The sequence below is a fragment of the Salvelinus alpinus genome, chromosome 3 (genome assembly GCF_045679555.1).
Source record: "Salvelinus alpinus chromosome 3, SLU_Salpinus.1, whole genome shotgun sequence".
NCBI lineage: Eukaryota > Metazoa > Chordata > Actinopteri > Salmoniformes > Salmonidae > Salvelinus > Salvelinus alpinus.
The window spans coordinates 68,898,788-68,925,316 of NC_092088.1; the positions used below are offsets into that span (position 1 = coordinate 68,898,788).

The following is a 26,529-nucleotide window of genomic DNA, read 5'->3' on the forward strand; positions in this document are numbered from 1 at the left end:
TTTGCTGAGTTTACAAATATTTACTCCTCTTCTGAAGATTTAACTACCGGCAGGAGGTACAGTTGAAGTCGGAAGTGTACATACACCTTAGCCAAATACATTTAAACTCAGTGTTTCACAATTCCTGACATTTAATCCAAGTAAAAATTCCCTGTCTTAGGTCAGTCAGGATCACCACCTTATTTTTAGAATGTAAAATGTCAGAATAATAGTAGAGAGAATGATTTATTTCAGCTTTTATTTGTTTCATCACATTCCCAGTGGGTCAGAAGTTTACATACACTCAATTAGTATTTGGTAGCATTGCCTTTAAATTGTTTAACTTGGGTCAAATGTTTCAGGTAGCCTTCCACAAGCTTCCCACAATAAGTTGGGTGAATTTTGGCCCATTCCTCCTGACAGAGCTGGTGTAACTGAGTCAGGTTTGTAGGCCTCCTGGCTCGCACATGCTTTTTCAATTCTGCCCACACATTTTCTATAGGATTGAGGTCAGGGCTTTGTGATGGCCACTCCGATACCTTGACTTTGTTGTCCTTAAGCCATTTTGCCACAACTTTGGAAGTATGCTTGGGGTCATTGTCCATTTGGAAGACACATTTATGACCAAGCTTTAACTTCCTAATGTCTTGAGATATTGCTTCAATATATCCACGCAATTTTCCTGCCTCATGATGCCATCTATTTTTTGAAGTGCACCAGTCCCTCCTGCAGCAAAGCACCCCCACAACATGATGCTGCCACCCCTGTGCTTCACGGTTGGGATGGTGTTCTTCGGCTTGCAAGCGTCCCCCTTTTTTCTACAAACATAACGATGGTCATTATGGCCCAAAATTTATATTTTTGTTTCATCAGACCAGAGGACATTTCTCTAAAAAGTACAATCGTTGTCCCCATGTGCAGTTGCAAACTAGTCTGGCTTTTTTTCTGGCGGTTTTGGAGCAGTGGCTTCTTCCTTGCTGAGCAGCCTTTCAGGTTATGACGGCTGCGTGGTCCCATGGTGTTTATACTTGCGTATTATTGTTTGTACAGATGAACGTGGTACATTCAGGCATTTGGAAATTTCTCCGAAGGATGAACCAGACTTGTGGAGGTCTACACATTTTTGTTCTGAAGTCTTGACTGATTTCTTCTGATTTCCCCCTGATGTCAAGCAAAGAGGCACTGAGTTTGAAGGTAGGCCTTGAAATGCATCCACAGGTACACCTCCAATTGACTCAAATTATGTCAATTAGCCTATCAGAAGCTTCTAAAGCCATGACATAATTTTCTGTAATTTTCCAAGCTGTTTAAAGGCACAATCAACTTAGTGTATGTAAACTTCTGACCCACTGGAATTGTGAAACAGTGAATTATAAGTGAAATAATCTGTCTGGAAACAATTGTTGGAAAAGCGACTTGTGTCATGCACAAAGTAGATGTCCTAACCGACTTGTCAAAACTATAGTTTGTTTACAAGAAATTTGTGGAGTGGTTGAAAAACGAGTTTTAATGACTCCAACCTGTGTGTATGTAAACTTCCGACTTCAACTGTATATCTACTATTGTATACACCCCTCAATCTCAACTCTGGACCTCAAAGACAGTTCCACTGCATTTTTTCAATGTTCCCCTATAATAAGGGACTGATTTAGACCTGGGACACCAGGTGGGTGCAATTAATTATTGGCAGCCTCCTGTCATCATATGGTAAGAGTTGAATACCCCTGGTATACATTGTTGTTGTATTGAAGCTTTCATTTTGGACCCACATAACAAGATACAATCAAATGTATTTATGAATTAGATTTTCACATGTGAAACTGCAATTCACATGGGAGGTGAAAACATGTTATTCTCCTCACATGTAAAAAGGTGGTGTCAACATGTGAACTCTAAATGTAATACCACTGACCTTACATGTGTCTCTTTTGATTTCACAATTGAAAATTTCAGCTCAACACGATTTATGTATTTTTTTTTTATGTGAATTTTTGTAAGGGAAATAATTAAATGGTATTAGGGTTTTAAGGTAAGTGGTACGTTGTTCACTTAATTAAAATAGTGTAAATCTTTAATCAATATGATTACATTTGACATGGCCACCAAGTGCTGACTGTTCAATATGACCCCACCTGGGATTTGAACTATCAATCTCAGGTATGCTGATTGTCCTGCTACGTCACAAAGTCTGCATCATTCTCAGAAGTTCCCTACAGATTCATTACCAATGATTTTGGGCTCCTGAGTGGCGCAGTGGTCTAAGGCACTGCATCTCAGTACTAGAGGCATCACTACAGACCCTGGTTTGATTCCAGGCTGTATCACAACCAGCTGTGATTGGAAGTCCCATAGGATGGCGCACAATTGGCCCAGCGTCGTTAGGGTTTGGCCGGGGTAGGCTGTCATTGTAAAATAAGAACTTGTTCTTAATTGACTTCCCTGGTTAAATAAAATATATCTCTGCACTTTGCAAAAGAGTGCCATCTCTACTACTATTTTAGTTAATCTGACTTATTCTCTGACTTATTTTGACTTTTGACTTATTTTCGGCAATTACAGGGTTTTCTGTATAGCTGTCTAATTTTGGAGGGGCATATTATTCTATGATAAATATAATAGTTTTTCTTGAGTATATTTTTAACAAAGCTGAGATTTACATTGAAGTCCAATGTGTAGGAATACAGGTGAAATCAGTTGTTGATACAGACATGGAGGCGTAGCAGGAAGTTTGGAATGCTGTGAACCAAGAGGCTGTGAGTTCAAATCCCAGGTAAGGACATATTGAATAATAATTACTGTATAAATAAACCAACAATGCAGTCATGTGTGTCAAATATGTAAATTGACATTCTGGGGGACACCCTAATGACCTGTTTGCAGAGCATCACCTGTGAAACTTCATGTGAAATTTCATCACTTGTGAAGTGTTCCAAAACCACATGGTTTTCCGAAAGAAGAGGAAGGGAGAAGAGAGAAAGAGTAGAGAGAAAGGTTTGGTTGTCCCCATTACTGCAACGAGCTTCACCTTGAACAAGATGCTCACTCTCTCTGTCTTTTTCAATTCCTCTCTTTCGCCCACCTCCTGTCTTTCTCTCTTTGTCTCTCTTTCTCAGTGGGAGCCTAAAAGACAAGACACTAAAAGAATGCCAGAGTGACAACATGGAAGAAAGGACAGTGTGTGTTTGTATTGAGGATATGTGTGTAGGTGTGTGTGTGTGTGTCTGTGTGTGTGTGTGCATGCGTGTGCGGGTGTGTGGATGTTTGATGGTGTGTGTGTGCATGAGTGTATGTGCATGTCAAAACAAATCAAATTTTATTGGTCACATACACATATTTAACAGATGTTATTGAGGGTGTAGCAAAATGCTTGTGTGTGTGCGTGCGTGTCTGAAGCCTCTGCAGCAGTAGATTTATGTGTGTATGTCCGGGCGGTGGGAGAGCAGGCATAAATAAGGCTGAGGGGAGAAAGCTCTGAACATAATCAAGTGGATCCTTTAGAAGACCGTTTATCTCTCTCTCACTCTCACTGTCACTCTTACTCTTTCACTCTCACTCTCACTCTCACTCTCACTCTCACTCTCAAACAGCAACGGCCAAGGAGAGGTCAGCGTATCACTGTGTACGGCTTAGTGCTCTGAACTTACAATACAACACTGAGAATTACAGAAGACAATTCTAGAATAGAACACAGAGTTCTATAATCATTCTCTACACACCCACTCAGTGAGTGAAATGTCACACGCACCACTCAATCACACACACACACCTGTGCTGAGGATAGGAGCTATCTCTCAAGGTGGTGGTAATGCGGTTAACACATCGTTCACATGTAAGTCTCAGTGTACATCCAGCGGTCCTTACTTCCTGTCTCCTCTCTCTAAAGCCTCTCAAAACAGCCTCTGAATACAGCTTAATATCTCTCGTCTAAATACTTACAGACAGGAAGGAGAACCATAGTCTCTGGCTAGCATCTTAAAATGGCACCCTATTCCCTACATACAGCGCATGCGGAAAGTATTCTGACCCCTTCCCTTTTTCCCAATTTTGTTACGTTACAGCCTTGTTCTAAAATGAATTCAATATTTTTTTTAAAGCATCAATCTACACACAAAACCCCATAATGACTAAGAGAAAACAGTTTTTTTTGTACCTGTGACCCGTTTCAGGAAACTAGGCATATGTCGCGGGTCACTACTTCACAGGAGAGCTGTTTGAACGTAAACTTTTTTTTAAATCAAAATGTGTTTCTTGGCAGAAATGCCTTCTCGACATGTGAACGGTCATGTGCCTTAATAACAAACGTGTATGCCTTCTGTAAATACAAATATAATGTTTAAATTACGAGCCTAGTTGGTTAAGCCATGGAAAAAGTCAGCAATCTTACCGCTAGCCGTGATTGGCTGAGATAATGAGTGGGCTGGACATTCCGAGAGATGAGTTTGAATTGGTCTGCCATATAGCTCGCTTCTGTCTATATGAGCTGGTCAGTATGTGTAGGTAATCCTGTCTAACGCAGCTTTTTTTATGTATTGCATAGCAAAACTTAACAAAAGACTCCATTATGCAAGTATCCATTTCAATAGAATGTCACTGCAACAACTGTTTCAGAGCACTCTCGTCTGAGTGTGCCAGAGCTCAGAATAAATGATGAATTTACAAATATTGAATATGGCCGGTGTCAGTAAACATCAGCAAAAAAGCGTAATTACAGTTACAGTCACCAACGCTCTGGATAACATGAAAACAGCCTAACCAGCTCTGCTAGGGCAAGTAAAAAGGTCAGCGTTTGGGTGGGAGCTAAAGCTAGATGATTCTTATGTTATTGCACACTGTCAGTGTGAACCAGAGTGACTTGACACAATGGGCCAAGCAAGCTGTACAAACATAACAGAAACAACACAGGACGTCTTATTTAATGAAAGGGGTTGCAGTCTGCCGTGAAGCATTCATCTATGTATACGGGTAAGAGTCTAGCTACAGTTTCAGATAATGTACATTTCTTATTTTGTTAAAGCATACTGTTATCTAGCTAGCTGACGTTAGATGGCTGGCTCGCTGGCTAACATTACGTTTATGATCTGTGTGCAGTAATGTTATCTCAGAATGCCATTTCGCATTGCTAGTTAATAAAAACTGTGCGATTCGAGCCCTGAATGCTGATTGGCTTACAGTCATGGTATATCAGACTGCATACCACGGGTATGACAAAACCTTTATTTTAACTGATCAAATTAACCAGTTTATAATAGCAATAAGGCACCTCGGGGGTTTGTGGTATATAGCCAATATTCCACGGCTAAGGGTTGTGTCAAAAAACTCAAAGTTGCATCGTACCTAAGAACAGCCCTTAGCCATGGTATATTGGCCATATACTACTACTCCTCGGGACTTATTGCTTAATTATAGCCTAATGTTAGCTAGCTAACTAAATTAGCTAACATTGAACCTATTTGGTTAACTTTAGCTAGCTTTGACAATCGGTTTGTATTGCTAGTACTCTATGGATTGGGATTATGGTTCATTGTTTGTTTAGCTAGCTAGCCAGCTACATGTCTAAACAAAAGACCCCAAGTTAAAGCTTACTGTTAGCTAGCGAGCTGACGTTCGATGGCTGGCTCGCTAGCTAACATTACGTTTATAATCTGTGTGTAGTAGTGTTCTCAGAATGCCATTTCGCATTACTAGTTATAGCCTAATGTTAGCTACCTAACTAAGTTAGCTAACATTGAACCTATTTGGTTAACTTTAGCTAGCTACGACAATCAGTTTGTATTGCTAGTACTCTATGGATTGGGATTATGGTTCATTGTCTAGCTAGCATGTCTAAACAAACTACTCCACTTCGCCAGGTGATTACATGACGCATCAAGTTAGCAAGGTGTGTCTGACGGTGATTATGGCTCTGTTGTATAATAATTTCAAAATATTTGTATCTGGAATTTGTCTTTCTGCATCAGTAGAACACGCCTGACTCTCCTCCACCAGTCGTACAAGGAGAATTGTCTAATGCCTCCCATCAAAAAGAGAGCTGGCCCAAGCAAGCACAGGTTACACCTGAAGCATGAGGACTTGTAGCGAGTTGTGAACTTCATCAATAACTACGCAGAGGATAATGCAATAGTATTGCCACGATGCCACCCAGGACACAAACACTTTGGTGGAAAGCTGCTGCCATCCCATGTGACAAAAGCAGCGATGTGGTGTCATCACAAGGAATCGATGACAACACTTGGTATGTAAAGCATAAACATGTTTTGATTATTTAAATTTACCTCCAACATGGTTGACACTACTTTTATTGATCTCACATAATTTATTTTGTTATTTCCTGTTTTACAGCTTCAATGCTCTGGAGCCTGGTGTTGTTGTCGCCAAGGAGCGTTTGGACACAGTTGGGACCAGGTTTCAACTGCTGCGCAATGCGGACATCCTTCCTCCCATAAATGGTCTGCCTGTACAAGCGCCACCTGGACTGGACACAGCTAGACAAATGTATCTTTTTGAGAAGATCCGGGAGTTTAGCGACAAAGAGGCTATGGACATCACATGCCCTGCACCCAAGTCAAGGGCAGGTCAGAAACAGGCTTTCCAAATATATAGATTCCCTTGTTCATGCGTGGTTCAGACGGACCAGTCTTCAGCATTCTGCAGTGCCTCTATTCAAATGACTCTCTCCTAACACACATGCCATTTGTTGCTGCTACAATTTTTTTTCTGCTGCTCAGCCACTTTACCCCTGATTGTATGCATATAACTACCTCATCTATCACTGATATTGTTATTGATATTGTTCTTGTACATACTGTATATTATTTGATTTATATTGACACTATCTATATCTGATATTGCTACTATGCAAGTAACCATTAGGCTGTACCGTTTACACCTTCTGTAGAAACCCATCCACTTAGCAAGATGTGGCTGGGGGTTACAGCATTTCTTTCATATGACCCATCAATTTAGACAAGTGTGTCTGGGTAAGCATCATATAATATTTATAAAATATTTTTATCTGGACACTTTCTGTTTACCTGGAATTTTTCCTTATTGTAGACAGTGGTGTAAAGTACTGAAATGATGTTCATTTTTACTCAAGTTTGACAATTGGGTACTTTTTCCACCACTGATTGTAGGCTACTGCCTTTACCACTTTTAGTCTTAATCTTTACTACACTACTCACTGTTTAGCACATGACCTCACATGTGAATCCTTAAAAAGATGGGTGGGGCTGGCTTAAGAGGGTGTGAACAATGCTGAATGGGTGTAGACAAACGAGAGCTCTCCAGTAGGCCATTTTCTCAAAAGTGAGGTACAAGTTTATCAACTTTCAAAGCATAATTACTTTCCCATTGTTCTTCAAAATGCAGTTACGATATACCATTTTGTAACGCTGTGTCTCTACTTTTATCAAATGTAAAAAAACACAGTTTCAAATTTTGCTACATAAGACCGGAACAAGGTGGTCGGTCACATTTTAGCAAATTTGTAAAAAATAAAAACTTATTTACATAAGTATTCAGACCCTTTGCTATGAGACACGAAATTGAGCTCAGGTGCATCCTGTTTCCATTGATCATCCCTTGAGATGTTTCTACAACTTGATTGGAGTCCACCTGTGGTAAATTCAATTGATTGGACATGATTTGGAAAGGCACACACCTGTCTATATAAGGTCCCACAGTTGACAGTGCATGTCAGAGCAAACACCCAGCCATGAGGTCCAAGGAATTGACGGTAGAAAACCGAGACAGGATTGTGTAGAGGCACAGATCTGGGGAAGGGTACCAAAAATTGTCTGAACACAGAAGGGTGAGAATGGCCTTGTTCAGGGAGGTGACCAAAAACCCGATGGTCACTCTGACAGCGCTCCAGAGTTCCTCTATGGAGATGGGAGATCATTCCAGAAGGACAACTATCTCTGCAGCACTCCACCAATCAAGTCGTTGTGGTAGAGTGGCCGGACGGAAGCCACTACTCAGTAAAATACACATGACAGCCCGCTTGGAGTTTGCCAAAAGGCACCTAAAGGACTCTCAGGCCATGAGAACCAAGTTTCTCTGGTCTGATGAAACCAAGATTGAACTCTTTGGCTTGAATGCCAAGCGTCACATCTGGAGGAAACCTGGCACAATCCCTACGATGAAGCATGGTGGTGGTAGCATCATGCTGTAGGGACGTTTTTCAGCAGCAAGGACTGGGAGACTAGACAGGATCGAGGGAAAGATGAACAGAGCAAAGTACAAAGAGATCCTTGATGAAAACCTGCTCCAGAGCGCTCAGGGCCTCAGACTGGGGTGAAGGTTCACCATCCAACAGGACAACGACCCTAAGCACACAGCCAAGACAATGCAGGAGTGGCTTCGGAACAAGTCTCTAAATGTCCTTGAGTGGCCCAGCCAGAGCCCGTACTTGAACCCCATCGAACGTCTCTGAAGAGACCTGAAAATAGCTGTGGAGCGACGCTCCCCATCCAACAAGAGAGCTTGAGAGGATCTGCAGAGAAGAATGGGAGAAACTCCCAAAATACAGGTGTGCCAAGCTTGTAGCGTCATGCCCAAGAAGATTTGAGACTGTAATCACAGCCAAAGGTGTTTCAACAAAGTACTGAGTAAAGGGTCTGAATACTTATACAATGTGATAATTCAGTTTTTTATTTTGTGTAAATTTGCGAAGAAATATAATACATACAGTATATAGATACATATATAGATATATATACACACTATGTATAACCTTTCATTGAACTTTTTTAACCTTTATTTTAGCAGCAAAAACATACCGGGGCGGCAGGTTGCCTAGTGGTTAAAGCTTTGGACTAGTAAACGGAAGGTTGCAAGATCGAATCCCCCGAGCTGACAAGGTAAAAATCTGTTGTTCTGCCCTTGAACAAGGCAGTTAATCAACTGTTCCTAGGCTGACATTGAAAGTAAGAATTTGTTCTTAACTGACTTGCCTAGTAAAATAAAGGTAAAAAGAATTGAGACCTAGGTCTCTTTTTCAAATGTATCCTGTACGATACAACATACACTACCGGTTAAAAGTTTTAGAACTGTCACGCCCTGATCTGGTTCACCTGTCGCTGTGATTGTCTCCACCCCCCCCCCAGGTGTCGATTATTTTCCCCGGTGTATTTATCCCTGTGTTTCCTGTCTCTCTGTGCCAGTTCGTCTTGTATGTTTAGTCAAGTCAACCAGCGTGATTTTCCCTGTACTCCTTTTCTATTTTCTTTTGATAGTCTTCCCGATTTTGACCACTGCCTGACTCTGGACTACTTTCCCGCCTGCCTGATCATCCTGCCTGCCCTGACCTTGAATCTGCATGCCCTTCGGTACCTATTGAACTGGTTTTGACCTTTTGGATTAATAAACATTGTAAGACTCCAACCATCTGCCTCCTGTGTCTGCAACTGGGTCTTGCCTTGTGCCTTGATAAGAACATCTACTCATTCAAGGGTTTTTCTTAATTTTTACTATTTTCTACATTGTCGAATAATACTGAAGACATCAAAACTATGAAATAACACATATGGAATCATGTAGTAACCAAAAAAGTGTTAAACAAATTGAAATATATTTTATATTTGAGATTCTTCAAATAGCCAACCTTTGCTTTGATGACAGCTTTGCACACTCTTGGCATTCTCTCAACCAGCTTCACCTGGAATGCTCTTCCAACAGTCTTGAAGGAGTTCCCACATATACTGAGCACTTGTTGGCTGCTTTTCCTTCACTCTGCGGTCCGACTCATCCCAAACCAGTTTGGTTGAGGTCGGAGGATTGTGGAGGCCAGGTCATCTGATAAAGCATGCCATCACTCTCCTTCTTGGTAAAATAGCTCTTACACATCCTGGAGGTGTGTTGTGTCATTGTTCTGTTGAAAAACAAATGAGAGTCCCACTAAGCAATAACCAGATGGGATGGCGTATCGCTGCAGAATGCTGTGGTAGCCATGCTGGTTAAGTGTGATTTAAATTCTAAATAAATCACAGACAATGTCACCAGCAAAGCACCCCCACACTATAACACCTCCTCCTCCATGCTTTATGGTGGGAAATACACATGCGGAGAGCATCCATTCATCCACACCGCGTCTCACAAAGACACGGCGGTTGGAACCAAAAATCTTCAATTTGGACTCATCGGACCAAAGGACAGATTTCCACCAGTCTAATGTCCATTGCTCGTGTTTCTTCGCCCAAACAAGTCTCCTCTTATTATTGGTGTCCTTTAGTAGTGGTGGATTCTTTACAGCAATTCGACCATGACGGCCTGTTTCATGGAGTCTCCTCTGAACAGTTGATGTTGAGATGTGTCTGTTACATGAACTACCATGTTGTGTTGCTACCATGGTGTTGTCATGTTGTGTTGCTACCATGCTGTGTTGTCATGTTCTGTTGCTACCATGGTGTTGTCATGTTGTGTTGCTACCATGCTGTGTTGTCATGTTTTGCTGTTAAGTTGTTGTCTTAGATCTCTCTTTATGTAGTGTTGTGTCTCTCTTGTTGTGATGTGTGTTTTGTCCTATATTTATGTTGTATTTATTTTAAATTTTTTAAATCCCAGGCCCCCGTCCTTGCAGGAGGCCTTTTGCCTTTTGGTAGGCCAAATCAAATCAAATCAAATCAAATTGTATTTGTCACATACACATGGTTAGCAGATGTTAATGCGAGTGTAGCGAAATGCTTGTGCTTCTAGTTCCGACAATGCAGTAATAACCAACAAGTAATCTAACCTAACAATTCCACAACTACTACCTTATACACACAAGTGTAAAGGGATAAAGAATATGTACATAAAGATATATGAATGAGTGATGGTACAGAACGGCATAGGCAAGATGCAGTAGATGGTATAGAGTACAGTATATACATATACATATGAGATGAGTAATGTAGGGTATGTAAACATAAAGTGGCATAGTTTAAAGTGGCTAGTGATACATGTATTACATAAAGATGGCAAGATGCAGTAGATGATATAGAGTACAGTATATACATGTACATATGAGATGAGTAATGTAGGGTATGTAAACATTATATTAAGTGGCATTGTTTAAAGTGGCTAGTGGTACATTTTTACATAATTTCCATCAATTCCCATTATTAAAGTGGTTGGAGTTGAGTCAGTATGTTGGCAGCGGCCGCTAAATGTTAGTGGTGGCTGTTTAACAGTCTGATGGCCTTGAGATAGAAGCTGTTTTTCAGTCTCTCGGTCCCTGCTTTGATGCACCTGTACTGACCTCGCCTTCTGGGTGATAGCGGGGTGAACAGGCAGTGGCTTGGGTGGTTGTTGTACTTGATGATCTTTATGGCCTTCCTGTGACATCGGGTGGTGTAGGTGTCCTGGAGGGCAGGTAGTTTGCCCCCGGTGATGCGTTGTGCAGACCTCACTACCCTCTGTAGAGCCTTACGGTTGTGGGCGGAGCAGTTGCCGTACCAGGCGGTGATACAGCCCGACAGGATGCTCTCGATTGTGCATCTGTAGAAGTTTGTGAGTGGTTTTGGTGACAAGCCGAATTTCTTCAGCCTCCTGAGGTTGAAGAGGCGCTGCTGCGCCTTCTTCACAACGCTGTCTGTGTGGGTGGACCAATTCAGTTTGTCCGTGATGTGTACACCGAGGAACTTAAAACTTTCCACCTTCTCCTCTACTGTCCCGTCAATGTGGATAGGGGGGTGCTCCCTCTGCTGTTTCCTGAAGTCCACAATCATCTCCTTTGTTTTGTTGACGTTGAGTGTGAGGTTATTTTCCTGACACCACACTCAGAGGGCCCTCACCTCCTCCCTGTAGGCCGTCTCGTCGTTGTTGGTAATCAAGCCTACCACTGTAGTGTCATCCGCAAACTTGATGATTGAGTTGGAGGCGTGCATGGCCACGCAGTCGTGGGTGAACAGGGAGTACAGGAGAGGGCTCAGAACGCACCCTTGTGGGGCCCCAGTGTTGAGGATCAGCGGGGTGGAGATGTTGTTACCTACCCTCACCACCTGGCGGCGGCCCGTCAGGAAGTCCAGGTTGCAAGTTGCACAGGGCGGGGTCGAGACCCAGGGTCTCGAGCTTGATGACGAGTTTGGAGGGTACTATGGTGTTAAATGCTGAGCTGTAGTCGATGAACAGCATTCTCACATAGGTATTCCTCTTGTCCAGATGGGTTAGGACAGTGTGCAGTGTGGTTGCGATTGCGTCGTCTGTGGACCTATTGGGTCGGTAAGCAAATTGGAGTAGGTCTAGGGTGTCCGGTAGGGTGGAGGTGATATGGTCCTTGACTAGTCTCTCAAAGCACTTCATGATGACGGAGGTGAGTGCTACGGGGCGGGAGTCGTTTAGCTCAGTTACCTTAGCTTTCTTGGGAACAGGAACAATGGTGGCCCTCTTGAAGCATGTGGGAACAGCAGACTGGGATAAGGATTGATTGAATATGTCCGTAAACACACCAGCCAGCTGGTCTGCGCATGCTCTGAGGACGCGGCTGGGGATGCCGTCTGGGCCTTCTTTTTGTAATCCGTGATTGACTGTAGACCCTGCCACATACCTCTTGTGTCTGAGCTGTTGAATTGCGACTCTATTTTGTCTCTGTACTGGGACTTAGCTTGTTTGATTGCCTTGCGGAGAGAATAGCTACACTGTTTGTATTCGGTCATGTTTCCGGTCACCTTGCCATGGTTAAAAGCAGTGGTTCGCGCTTTCAGTTTCACGCGAATGCTGCCGTCAATCCACGGTTTCTGGTTTGGGAATGTTTTAATCGTTGCTGTGGGTACGACATCGTCAATGCACTTTCTAATAAATTCGCTCACCGAATCAGCATATTCGTCAATGTGGTTGTTGGACGCAATGCGGAACATATTCCAATCCGCGTGATCGAAGCAGTCTTGAAGCGTGGAATCAGATTGGTCGGACCAGCGTTGAACAGACCTGAGCGAGGGAGCTTGTTGTTTTAGTTTCTGTTTGTAGGCTGGAAGCAACAAAATGGAGTCGTGGTCAGCTTTTCCGAAAGTAGGGTGGGGGAGGGCCTTATATGCGTCGCGGAAGTTAGTATAACAATGATCCAAGGTTTTACCAGCCCTGGTAGCACAATCGATATGCTGATAGAATTTAGGGAGTTTTGTTTTCAGATTAGCCTTGTTAAAATCCCCAGCTACGATGAATGCAGCCTCAGGGTGTGTGGTTTCCAGTTTACAAAGAGTCAGATAAAGTTTGTTCAGGGCCATCGATGTGTCTGCTTGGGGGGGAATATATACGGCTGTGATTATAATCGAAGAGAATTCCCTTGGTAGATAATGCGGTCGACATTTGATTGTGAGGAGTTCTAGATCAGGTGAACAGAATGACTTGAGTTCCTGTATGTTGTTATGATCACACCACGTCTCGTTAATCATAAGGCATACACCCCCGCCCCTCTTCTTACCAGAAAGATGTATGTTTCTGTCGGCGCGATGCGTGAAGAAACCAGCTGGCTGCACCGACTCCGTTAGCGTCTCTTGAGTTAGCCATGTTTCCGTGAAGCAGAGAACGTTACAATCTCTGATGTCTCTCTGGAATGTTACCCTTGCTCGGATTTCATCAACCTTATTGTCAAGAGACTGGACATTGGCGAGTAGTATGCTAGGGAGTGGAGCGCGATGTGCCCGTCTCCGAAGCCTGACCAGGAGACCGCTACGTTTGCCCCTTTTACGGCGTCGCATAGGGTCGCCGGCTGGGATCAGATCCATTGTATTGGGTGGAAGGCAAAACACTGGATCCGTTTCGGGAAAGTCATATTCCTGGTTGGAACGATGGTGAGTTGACGTTGCTCTTATATTCAGTAGTTCCTCCCGACTGTATGTAATGAAACCTAAGATTACCTGGGGTACCAATGTAAGGAATAACACATATAAAAACAAAATACTGCATATTTTCCAAGGAACGCGAAGCGAGGCGGCCATCTCGGTCGGCGCCGGAAGTTATTGTAAATAAGAATTTGTTCTTATCTGACTTGCCTAGTTAAATAAAGGTTAAATAAATAAATAAAAACTCTGTGAAGCATTTATTTGGGCTGCAAATTCTGAGGTGGCTAACGCAAATGAACTTTTTCTCTGCAGCAGAGGTAACTCTGGGTCTTCCTTTACTGTAGTGGTCCTCATGAGAGCCAGTTTCATCATAGTGCTTGATGGTTTTTGCGGCTGCCCTTGAAGAAACTTTCAAAGTTCTTGAAATTTTCCGGATTGACTGACCTTCATGTCTTAAAGAAATGATGGACTGTCTTTTCTCTTTGCTTATTTGCGCTGTTCCTGCCATAATATGAACTTGGTCTTTTACCAGATAGGGCTATCTTCTGTATACCACCCCTACCTTGTCACAACACAACTGATTGGCTCAAACATATTAAGAATGAAAGAAATTCCACAAATGACCTTTTAACAAGGCACAACTGTTAATTGAAATGCTTTCCAGGTGACTCCCTCATGAAGCTGATTGAGAGATTGTCAGGAGTGTGCAAAGCTGTCATCAAGACAAAGGGTGAATTTGTCTTGATGACAAATTCTAAATTATAAAATATATTTAGATTTGTTCAACACTTTTTGGGTTACAACATGATTCCATATGTTTTATTTCATAGTTTGTTTTCATTATAATTATACAATGTAGAAAATAGTAAAAATAAAGAACTACGTCCCTATATTGTTCACTACAAAAGCGGTGCATTACATAGGGCAGTGTTTCCCAACTCCAGTCTTCCAGTACCCCCAACAGCACACAGTTTTGTTGTAGCCCCAGACAATCTCACCTGATACTGGAGGACTGGAGTTGGGCCGCAATGCCTGTGTACAGTAACCCTCTCATAATGCAACAATCTCCTTCTCAAATACACCACCAACCCCCTGGACAGGTAATAAATAGCAAAACTGGATGTTGTTAGATGTTGCTTTGCTGACATACAAAATAAAACATATTTTGGAGATTTAAATTTAGACTATTATAGTAAATAATCTACAAGTCTACTACAAGGGACTGTCCACTTTTGTCAGCCGGAGGGTTATCATGCTATCATAGTGGGAAAGAAACACAACATATATATTAGCAGCTTGTATATAATCTGTCTCATCAACTACTTAGATTAAACATGTAATTGAAATATACAACAAATAATTAATTCTAGGCCGTGTCTGTTGTCTGAATATACAGCAAAATTGACTTTGAAATAGCATGTCTGTCCATGTCCTGAAGACGCCAGAAAAAGCCCTCAAAACTGGCCACCAGGGACAACAGTGAGTGCTGTTAACATCAAATAGGCTTGGGTTTTGCTAAAACATAATCCCATTACTCTGGATCCGAAAGTTGCGTGTTCAATCCCAAAGGTAGACATTTTTTTTTTCAATCCCAAAACTTGAAGGCCCTGCCCAGTCATCCTATTTCGCAAGTAAAAATAACCTTTGAATGACCAAAACGTCACCCATAAGATTTTAACACTAGAAAATGCTCATAATTTAAGAAATTGTATCTTTTCTCTCATCTCTAACTATCAGGAAGCCTGAAAGAATAGGCTGAGTGGGGGGGAGTTTTTATTCATGAGCTTGCCTTGACTGACAGCTCCTTGTGGTCGTTGCCAGGTAACAAGCTAAACAATTGGCCACATGTCATTAATGACGAGGTAAACAATGGGCAACATGTCATTCTGAGCCTAAATAGTATGCCTCAACCCATTTTCTCTGCAAAATGCTCTCATGGTCAACAGATCATGGACTGTTGAATATCAGACAAACAGCAGCAATTCCCAATTGCATTTCTATTGTTTTGTACCTAATTACAGAACACAGTTCACTTATACACGTCTTCACAATAATTAGTAAATCCTGAGTCACCTTAGAAGCTTAGACATAAGGGAATGTACAGTGCCTTCAGACAGCATTCATGTCCCTTGACTTAATTTACATGTTGATGTTTTAGCTTGAATTCAAAAAGTTTTTCTCACACACAATACTCCGTAATGACAAAGTGAAAATATGTTTTTTCAAATGTTTTGCCAAATTATTGAAAATTAAATACAGAAATAATTTCCGTAAGTATTCACACCCCTGAGTCAATACTTTGTAGAAACAAATTTGGCAGCGATAACAGCTGTGAGGTTTTCTGGGGTAAGTCTCTAAGAGCTTTCCACACCTGGATTGTGAAACATTTGCACATTATTCTTTTTAAAATTGTTCAAGCACTAAATTGGTTTTTGATCATTGCTAGACAAAGATTTTCATGTCTTGCCATAGATTTTCAAGTAGAATTAAGTCAAAACTGTAACTCGGCCACCCAGGCACATTCACTGTCTTCTTGGTAAGCAACGCCAGTGTAGATTTGGTCTTGTGTTTTAGGTTATTGTCCTGCTAAAAGTTGAATTCATCTCCAAGTCGGTGGTGGAAGGCAGACTGAACCAGGTTTTCCTCTAGGATTTTGCCTGTGCTTAGCTCCATTCCGTTTATTTTTTTATCCTGAAAAACTCCCAGTCCTTAACGATTACAAGCATACCCATAACATGATGCAGTCACCACTATGCTTGGAAATGTGGAGAGTGGTACTCAGTAATGTGTTGTATTGGATTTACCCTAAACATAACACTTTGTATTTAGGACAAAAAATGTTTTACTTTGCTACATTGTTTGCATTATTACTTTAAATGTGTGAGAGGTAATGCCTTGTTGCAAACAGGATGCATGTTTTGGAATGTTTATATTCTGTAGAGGCTTCCTTCTTTATTTGAAATAATTTTTTGTGTAGTAACTAAAATGTTGTTGATCCATCCTCAGTTTTTTCATATCACAGCCATTAAACTCTGTAACTATTTTAAAGTCACCATTGGCCTCATGGCGAAATACCTGAGCAGTTTCCTTCCTCTCCGGCAGCTAAGTCAGGAAGGACGACTGTATCTTTGTAGTGAATGGGTGTATTGACATACTATCAAAAGTGTAATTAATAACTTCACCATGCTCAAAGGGATATTCATTGCCTCTTTTTTTTGGTCCCCTTCTTTGCGAGGCATTGGACAACCTCCCTGGTCTTTGCGGTTGAATCTGTGTTTGAAATTTTCTGCTCGACTGAGGGACCTTACAGATAATTGTATGTGTGGGGTACAGAAATGAGCTAGTCATTCAAAAATAATTTTAAACACTAATATTGCACACAGAGTCCATGCAACTTAATATATTAACTCATTTAGACCTGCCATAATGAAGGGGTTGAATACTTGACTCAAGACATTTCAGCTTTTCCTTTTTAATTCATTTGTACAAATTTCGAAAAACATAATTACACTTTGACATTATGGGGTATTGTGTGTAGGCCAGTGACAAAAAAAATCTATATTGAATCCATTTTAAAATCAGGCTGTAACACAACTAAATGTGTAAAAGGTAATGGGGTCTGAATACTTTCTGAAGGCACTGTACATGAAAACAGCATACAATAAGTGTACTGGACAATTTATTGATGCCTCTTCATTAGCAATATAGCTGACAATATGTTCCGAATTGTGTGTATTGATCAGACATTTATTTTAGATTTTACAATAGGCCAGCATAGCCAAAATATGGATCAAAATGAACAGTCTTCAGAAATAAAGGTGAGAAATAATGGTGAGACATCATTTGACAGAAAAAATATATTACAGCCATAAGCCGCACAAGTGCATTCGTAAAGTTTTCAGACCACTTTTTCCATTTTTTTATTACATCCTATTCTAAAACGGATTCAATTGTGTTTTTCCCCATCACCAATCTGCACACAATACCCCATAATAACAAAGAAAAAACTGTGTTATATATTTCTTTGCTAAAGAAAATAACAGAAATATCACATTAACAAGTATTCAGGTCAATTACTCTGTACTTTGTTGAAGCACCTTCGGCAGCGATTACAGCCTTGAGTCGTATTGGGTATGACAATACAAGCTTGACACACCTGTATTTGTGGAGTTTCTCCCATCCTTCTCTGCAGATCCTCTCAAGCGCTTTCAGGTTGGATGGAGAGGGTCGCTGCACAGCTATTTTCAGGTCTCTTCAGAGATGTTAGATCGGGTTCAAGTCAGGGCTCTGGCTGGGCCACTCAAGGACATTCAGAGACTTGTCCCGAAGCCACTCCTGCATTATCTTGGCTGTGTACTTAGGGTCGTTATCCTGTTGGAAGGCGAACCTTCGCCACAGTCTGAAGTCCTGAGCCTCTGGAGCAGGCTTTCATCAAGGATCTCCGTACTTTGTTCTGTTCATCTTTCCCTCGATCCTGTCTCCCAGTCCCTGCCGTAGAAAAGCATCCCCACAGCATGATTCTGCCGTCACCATGATTCACCTTAGGGATGGTGCCAGGTTTCCTCCAGATGTGATGCTTGGCTTTCAGGATAAAGAGTTCAATCTTGGTTTTATCAGATCAGCGAAATTTCTTTCTCATGGTCTGAGAATCCTTTAGGTGACTTTTGACAAACTCCAAGCGGGCTGTCATGTGCCTTTTACTGAGGAGTGGCTTCCGTCTGGCCACTACCATAAAGGCCTGATTGTTGGAGTGCTGCAGAGATGGTTGTCCTTCTGGAAAGTTCTCCCATCTCCACAGAGGAACTCTGGAGCTCTGTCAGAGTGACCATCTGGTTCTTGGTCACCTCCCTGACCAAGGCCCATCTCCCCCGATTGCTCAGTTTGTCCTGGCGGCCAGGTCTAGGAAGAGTCTTGGTGGTTCCAAACTTTGTCCATTTAAGAATGATGGAGGCCGCTGTGTTCTTGGTGACCTTCAATGCTGTAGAATTTTTTGGTACCCTTCCCCAGATCTCTCCATTGACACAATCCTGTCTCAGAGCTCTACAGACAATTCCTTTGACCTCGTGTTTTGGTTTTTGCACTGACATATGCACTGTCAACTGTAGGGCCTTATATAGACAGGTGTATGCCTTTCCAAATCATGTCCAATGAATTGAATTTACAAGTTGTAGAACTTCAATCAAGTTGTAGAAACAGCTCAAGGATCATCAATGGAAACAGGAAGCACCTGAGCTCAATTTTGTCTCATAGCAATAGCAATTGTCTCATAGCAATGGGTCTGAATACTTATGTAAATAAGGTATTTCTGTTTATTATTTTTAATAAATTCATTTTAACACATTTCTTCTAAAAACCTGTTTTCACTTTGTCATTATGGGGTATTTTGTATAGATTGATGAGGATTTGTTTTTTATTTCACACATTTTAGAATAAGGCTGTAACGTAACAAAATGTGGAAAAAGTGAAGGGGTCAGAATACTTTCCAAATTAATTGTAGGCACACGGCCACCCTACAATGTGCAGGACCCCATCCGAACACTTAAAAAAAAAAACGATAAGCCTAATAGTTTATTAGGTACACCACCCCGTTCTTGAAAATGTTTCGCTCCTACAGATAGTGAGTCCCGTGGCAGTGGCTTGCTATATAAAGCAGGCAGACAGGCGTCAAGGCATTCAGTTACTGTTCGATTGAATGTTAGAATGGGCAAAAAAAGTTACCTAAGTGTCTTTGAGCGTGCTATGACTGGCGCAGAGGAAGGCTCCGGCCTTGGAGCTGGACTGGACACCGTGCCCGGACTGGATACCGGCGCTGAGGATGCTCCGGCCTTGGAGCTGAACTGGACACCGTGCCTGGACTGGCCACCAGCGCAGAGGAAGACTCCTGCCCTGGAGCTGGACTGGACTGGACGCCTTTCCTGGAAGCTCCGGACCGCTGACCCTCGCTGGAGGCTCCGGACCGTGGACCGTCGCACGAGGCTCCGGACCGTGGACCGTCGCACGAGGCTCCGGACCGTGTACCGTCGCACGAGGCTCCGGACCGTGTACCGTCGCCGAGGCTCCGGACCGTGTACCGTCGCCAGAGGCTCCGGACCGTGTACCGTCGCCGGAAGCTCCGGACCGTTGACCGTCGCCGGAAGCTCCGGACCGTGAACCGTCGCCGGAAGCTCCGGACTGTGAATGCGCACTGGAGGCCTAGTGCGTGGAGCCGGTACAGGTGGCACCGGACTGGTGACACGCACTTCTGGGAGAAGGCACAGGACATAACGGACTGGGGAGGCGCACTGGAGTCCAGATGTGTGGAGCCGGTACAGGTTTCACCAGACTGCTAACCGGATCCTTTGGTCGAATGTTGAGCAGAACACACTTGCAAAACATCTCTCTCCTCTCTCTCTCTCCCAACTTCTCCATCGCCTCCCTGACGGTCTCTGGCTCTTCAGGGAGAGTGCGGGGAGCTGGCACAGGACGTACCGGACTGGGGACACGCACTTCAGGACGAGTGTGCTGCAGCATTCTCATCGCTATCACCTCTCTCCGGAATCTTTCATCGAATTCCTCCTCTGACTCCCACACAGGCTCTGACACTCTCCGCTGCTTGACCGCCAACTCCATGTGGGGTTTCTTTGGCAGCGGACTGACGACACGCTCCTCATGGCGAGTGCGAGGAACCGGCACAGGACATACCGGGCTGAGGAGGTGCACTGGAGATCTGGTGACTGATGACCCGCTCGTAAGCATGCTTGCGCTGCTGCATACTCCTAGCCAACTCCATTCTCCCGTATCCTTCCTCACACTGTTCCATCGACTCCCATGCGGGCTCTGGCACTCTCCTTGGGTCGACTGACCACTTCTCTATCGCCTGCTCCATGTGCTCTGACTCTTCCCGCGGCTCAGCCGGCCACCCCTTGTGCCCCCCCTAAAAGAATCTTGAGGTTGTCCTTGGGCTTTCTGTGGACGCGAACCCTGGCGTCGTCGCTGTCCTCCATTATTACCTTCCGTCTGCCGCCAAGGAAGGGTCTCGCATCCACCCATCACTTCTTCCCATGTCCAAAACTCCTTTACCTCGTGGATACGCTGCTTGGTCCTCTTTTGGTGGGATATTCTGTCACGGTTGTCGTAAGATCGGGACCAAGGCGCAGCGGATGTTGAGTTCCACATATTTAATTCAAAGAGAAACTTAAACAAAACAAAATATATCAATAAACGAACAACTAAACGTGACAACGTGGTGCACATGCACAAACACAAAACAATATCCCACAAACACAGGTGGGAAAAATAGCTACTTAAATATGATCCCCAATTAAAGACAACGATTACCAGCTAATTGGGAATCATACAAAACACCAACATAGAAAATAGAAACTAGAACACAACATAGAAATTATAAACTAGAATACCCCCTAGTCACGCCCTGACCTACTACACCATAGAGAAACAATGGTCAGGGCGTGACACCTGTGGGCAAAAACCTTGTTGATGACAGGACAAAGGAGAACGGTGGTGTGTAGAACGGCATCTCGGAATGCACAACTCATCCTTTTCACGGATGGGCTATTGCAACCGATTAGCACACCGGGTTCTACTCCTATCAGCTAAAAACAAAAAGAAGTGGCTCCAGTGTGCACGCGATCAATTGAGGAGTGGAGAAACATTGCCTGGTCCAACGAATTCCAGTTCCCATCCTGCCTGGTGTCAACGGTATAGGCTGGTAGCGGTGTTGTAATGGTGTGGGGATTGACCCATGTACCCCGCTTCAATCAAGCAGGCTTCAGTCACCCACTTAGCTTCAGTCACCCCCAAGACTGATGCAGGAGACAAATCCAGCAATTGCCTCTTCCTTGTTAGGCCTATCACACTGGACAGAAAGGGGTCCTGGGATGGACAGCTCGCACCGCCTCCCCACATACGGCGCTGGATCAAGTTGACCTCGTTGAAGTGTAAGGAGTTGGAAAGTGAAATACTAATAACCCCCTCCCTAATCATCATGATTAGCCCCAATGACAAAAGCTGCATCAACTGTAAGACAACAACCCACACACTCGAATGGAAAAATATGATTTCCAGGGGTGATTTCCAAATACTATACACACTGCAAAAAACACATAGTGACTATCAGGTTTATTACAGAAAATATATAATTCACAAGTCAAAAGCAGCCACAGCCACAGTTGCATTATCTCATGTTAGCCCCCCCGATCCCCCCCAAAATGTTGGCTACCGTGTCAGACTCATGAAACTCTGATACTTACGTTACGGTCAGCACTTGCAACATCCACTGTCAATGAAGGTACAGCATCCCACTTCATTATTAGCTTCCTGGCAATACCCATCGAATATTCTCCCTAGTTAATAAAGCAACTTCATTCCAAATGTGCACTGCACAGGCGCGACAAGATTGTAATTTTCGGTGCAGCCTGTCCACTCGAAATGAAAGCAGCCACTGCTGTCCGATGTCTTCATTCTTCAGAAAATAGCATAAACTTAAATTTACGCTATGGTATCGTCACAACACTGTGTGCTTTTGCCGGCATTCTGGTAAATAGCTTGCTAGCTAACAATGTTGCAATTGCATGCAATAAGGTCAGAGACACTTTTAAACATTTCATTTCTTATTTCTTTCTTTTTTAGAAGCAAACGTACATAGTCTAATTCCATTCCTCTCTCTACTTAGAAATGTCTGTCTTTTCACTGTAATTACAAGCTACGTAACACTACTGCAATGTTCTGCTTCCTGGCTAAAGTAAGAGCCTCCAGGGGATATGGCTCCCAGTGTTACTGTCCTCACTGAGACAGGCAAACACTCTCTCATCCCCTCAAACACACCTACACACACACACACACACACACACACACACACACACACACACACACACACACACACACACACACACACACACACACACACACACACACACACACACACACACACACACACACACACTTCCTGGAACAGATGAAAACTAAAAGGTATCTTCACAAGCTCTCGTTTCCATTGCTCAAACCTCAAACTCATATCACATATAGAAAATAATTTTTATGTGAACAGACACAGAAAGTCCCTGTTGTGTAGGACTACAGAGAAATACAGAGAAATACTGATAATTATGGGAAAAAATTCAGAGCAATAGGCCGACAGAGAAAATCCATGCATAAGCTTCAGACATGCTGTCTACCACGCTCCCCATATAAGCCCAGAATCTACCCGCAAACACTGCACACACACTCTCCTGAAGACATATAGATCATACACCCGCAAAAAGCCGAACACTGCAGATGCACTCCCACATATACACACTCACATACAAACACAAACACTCCAGCAGATACACACACACACACACACTCCTTGAAGACATACATTCCTGCTCACAAACACACTTTCTTGAGGAAACGTGTGTACTGTCACGATATTAGAACATTAAAAATGGTTTGGTACTAGAATGTGTGTTACTTCTGGTACATTTGTCAAATGTGTCTAATGTCGTCTACTGATTGTCCCCTTGTAGCACGAGAGCACCGTGCCTGCTCCACTTACTCATTGCTAGCTCTAGCCTGTCCTGAGGAAACATCGCAACCACTGGGAGTCTGGGCTGCATCACCACTTACACTGCACAGAAGTTACAGAACACACTTGAATAATGCTACACAGCATGTAGAGATGTTGAATCTGCTAATTACTGTTCCCAAAACAATGTCCAGTATGGAACACAACAATCCAAGAAGATACCGCTTCCAGCTTTGTAGGCTAACGTTCCTTGCTAGCTTACAGCTGAAGCCAACCCTAGTACCTTGTTTAAGATAATATGCAAACCATAAAGGAACATTTTGCACATTACAAAGCTGATTGCTACCAAAAACGTTATTCATTCACTTCGTCTCCCCCGCCTCACGTCTCTCTCAGTCAATATCATCTTTGCTCAAGACTGGAACAGACTTTGTGTGTGAATGATGTCATTCGTCTTAAAGAGACAGCACACACTTTTATAAAATAAGAATTGCTTCTTCTATGCAAATGTTGTTGATCAGTACAATAAAATAAGTCCCATACGGAAGGTAAACAGATTGTTTTTCATCTGTAGCCATGCGAAATCAGACAAAACAAACTCAATAAACTCAATGCATGAGCACACTCCTATTGAATACGCCCACGCTGACAAGCTAAAGGCCCATATAGGTTTTTCTGTGGGACATTGGTCTAGAAAGACAGAATGTCACAAATCACTAAATGTAATTAGCTCTACAAAGAATCTATTCCAATAAATGTTTTCAAATGGACTTGATTGAACACAGAGAAAATACACATCCTGTCACGCTAGGTATGTGTACCACTCACACACAGAAAATACACTCACACATACCACACTTTGACTATGACAGACAAAAAATTCTGAGTTGTAAAAAGTAATCAGGAATGGTAATATTGTCTTTCACTCTATTTCGCTCTCTCTCTCGTGCTCTAACTCTCACTCCTCTCTGCTGTCCTCAGCGTCAACGCAGCACTCTATATCTTATCCCTTCCCTACCTCCCTCCCTCGCCACCATCCATCTATATTTTACAAAAGAGAAGCGAAAAAGCTGAAATGAATAAATCTTATCTTACTGTGAAGTCAGTGTGCTACACTGGTGATTCCACAAATCAGACGCTTCACTTCGGGGAGGAGAGGGATGTAGGTTAGGATAGCCACAGAGAGATACCGCTCAGGCTAACAAATAGCTAGTGTTGTTTCCCATAATAAAACAGACAATACTAGACACTTCAATATGCCTCTTCACCAACCGTAAGACTGTAGAAGCACTAGAGAGCCCCTGAAACTAAGTCTCACACTGACTCACAGTCACACTTGCACACACACATACACACGTGCACACACACACTGTATATTTCATGTCGGTCCTAGACCCTTTACCATGGTCTTGTGTCTGTTTCTGACCTTGTCGTTGGAACTCTGAGACCTCTTCACATTGATAAACTGTATAGACACACACACACACACACACACACACACACACACACACACACACACACACACACACACACACACACACACACACACACACACACACACACACACACACACACACACACACACACACACACACACAGAGTCCAGTGTTGTCTCAGTAAAAATGTTTACATACTGTGTGACCAAGTGTACCTACATCCATGAAAATACTACTTTTCCACCAACCAGCATGAAATCAACTCACATAATTACTCTACATAATTCTGAAAAAGGAGAATGTCATACCTTTGATTGCATACCTGTGTGTGTGTGTGTGTGTGTGTGTGTGTGTGTGTGTGTGTGTGTGTGTGTGTGTGTGTGTGTGTGTGTGTGTGTGTGTGTGTGTGTGTGTGTGTGTGTGTGTGTGTGTGTGTGTGTGTGTGTGTGTGTGTGTGTGTGTGTGTGTGTGTGTGCGTGCGTGCGTGTTTGCGGGTGCATGTGTGAGGTGTATGGCACAAATGCGTAGTGTAGGCTGTACATTGCATCAACGTGTGATGGCCGGTGATTCACACAGTTTTGCCCGACTGTATTATCGTGATGAAATGTGTTTGAATGTGAGACGTATAATTACATCTGTGTGTGTGTGTGTGTCTGAGTTCATATGCAATCGCACTTGTATACACTTGTAAATGTGTGTACTATGTCTGTATTACTGTAAGTATGACTAGTATGTGTGACCAGTCTTTCCCATGCTTCTCTGTGTGTTCAGTAATCACTGTATATGCTCTACTGTATGTCTACAGTGTGTGTACAGTGTGTGTGTACAGTGTGTGTCATTCCTCCATAAGAAACACAACTAGTCCAGTACAGTAGTTACCGGGTCCTCCATTGTAAGAGATTGAGAGAAGAGGATAGAAAATAATTGGCATGTGATAGAAAAAAAGAGTACTCACAGTTAGTCGTAGTCTCAAGGTCCTCTCTCTTCTCTCTCTGTCCTGTTACTGACTGCTGGCTGTCACTTTGCTGGCATTCTGTCTTTGTCTCCGTCTCTATCTCTATCTCTCTCTCTCTCCGCTGCTATCCCTGCACTGGACACACACACAGTCACACACTCCTCCGCTACCAAAGGAAGTGTTCAGAGCAAGAGAACGAGGGAGAGCGAGTGATGGAGAAAGCGAGTAAGCGAGAGGAGCGAGTGAAAGAAAGAAAGAGAGAGAGAGGAGGAGGATGAAGAGGAGGAGAAGGGAGGGTTTGTGTGTGTGTTTGAAGTGATCTGTTAGCCAGTGTGTGATTGGGGCAGAGCGGATTCAGAGGCTCTACTGTTGCTAGCGTGTCTCAGTAGCGTGGGTCTAGTGTGCTGTGTTTGTATGTGAGCGCTCACAAATTGCTCGGAGCCAGCACGGTACAAGAAACACACACACACAAACACACACACACACCAGCAGACTCTGGATTCAGCGCTGACACAGAGAGAGGGGGAGTGAAAAAGATATAAAGAACGAGGCGCTCACACACACGCCTGTTCTGGTTGGCACTCGTTGAACGAGGGATGGAGAGAGAGAGGAGGAGGACGAGTAGGCGGGAAAGAGGAGGAATAGAGAGAGAGAGGAGGAGGACGAGGAGGCGGGAAAGAGGAGGAATAGAGAGAGAGAGAAGGAGGACGAGGAGGCGGGAAAGAGGAGGAATAGAGAGAGAGAGGAGGAGGACGAGGAGGCGGGAAAGAGGAGGAATAGAGAGAGAGAGGAGGAGGACGAGGAGGCGGGAAAGAGGAGGAATAGAGAGAGAGAGGAGGAGGACGAGGAGGCGGGAAAGAGGAGGAATAGAGAGAGAGAGGAGGAGGACGAGGA

General features: G+C 43.2%; 1 protein-coding gene across 9 annotated transcripts in view; it reads right to left on the reverse strand.

The window, feature by feature from the left end:
• Positions 1-26,274, reverse strand: part of LOC139571203 (RNA binding protein fox-1 homolog 3-like) — a 761,620-nt gene extending 735,346 nt beyond the window's left edge. For 2 of the 9 annotated variants that reach the window (XR_011674253.1, XM_071393834.1), the window contains exon 1: positions 25,636-26,246. The gene's annotated coding sequence lies outside the window, so the exon portion shown is untranslated. Of the gene's footprint in view, positions 1-25,635 lie in introns of all 9 variants that reach the window. The other 7 variants (XM_071393837.1, XM_071393832.1, XM_071393836.1 and 4 more) reach the window with 6 other exon arrangements.
• Positions 26,275-26,529: the final 255 nt, after the last annotated feature.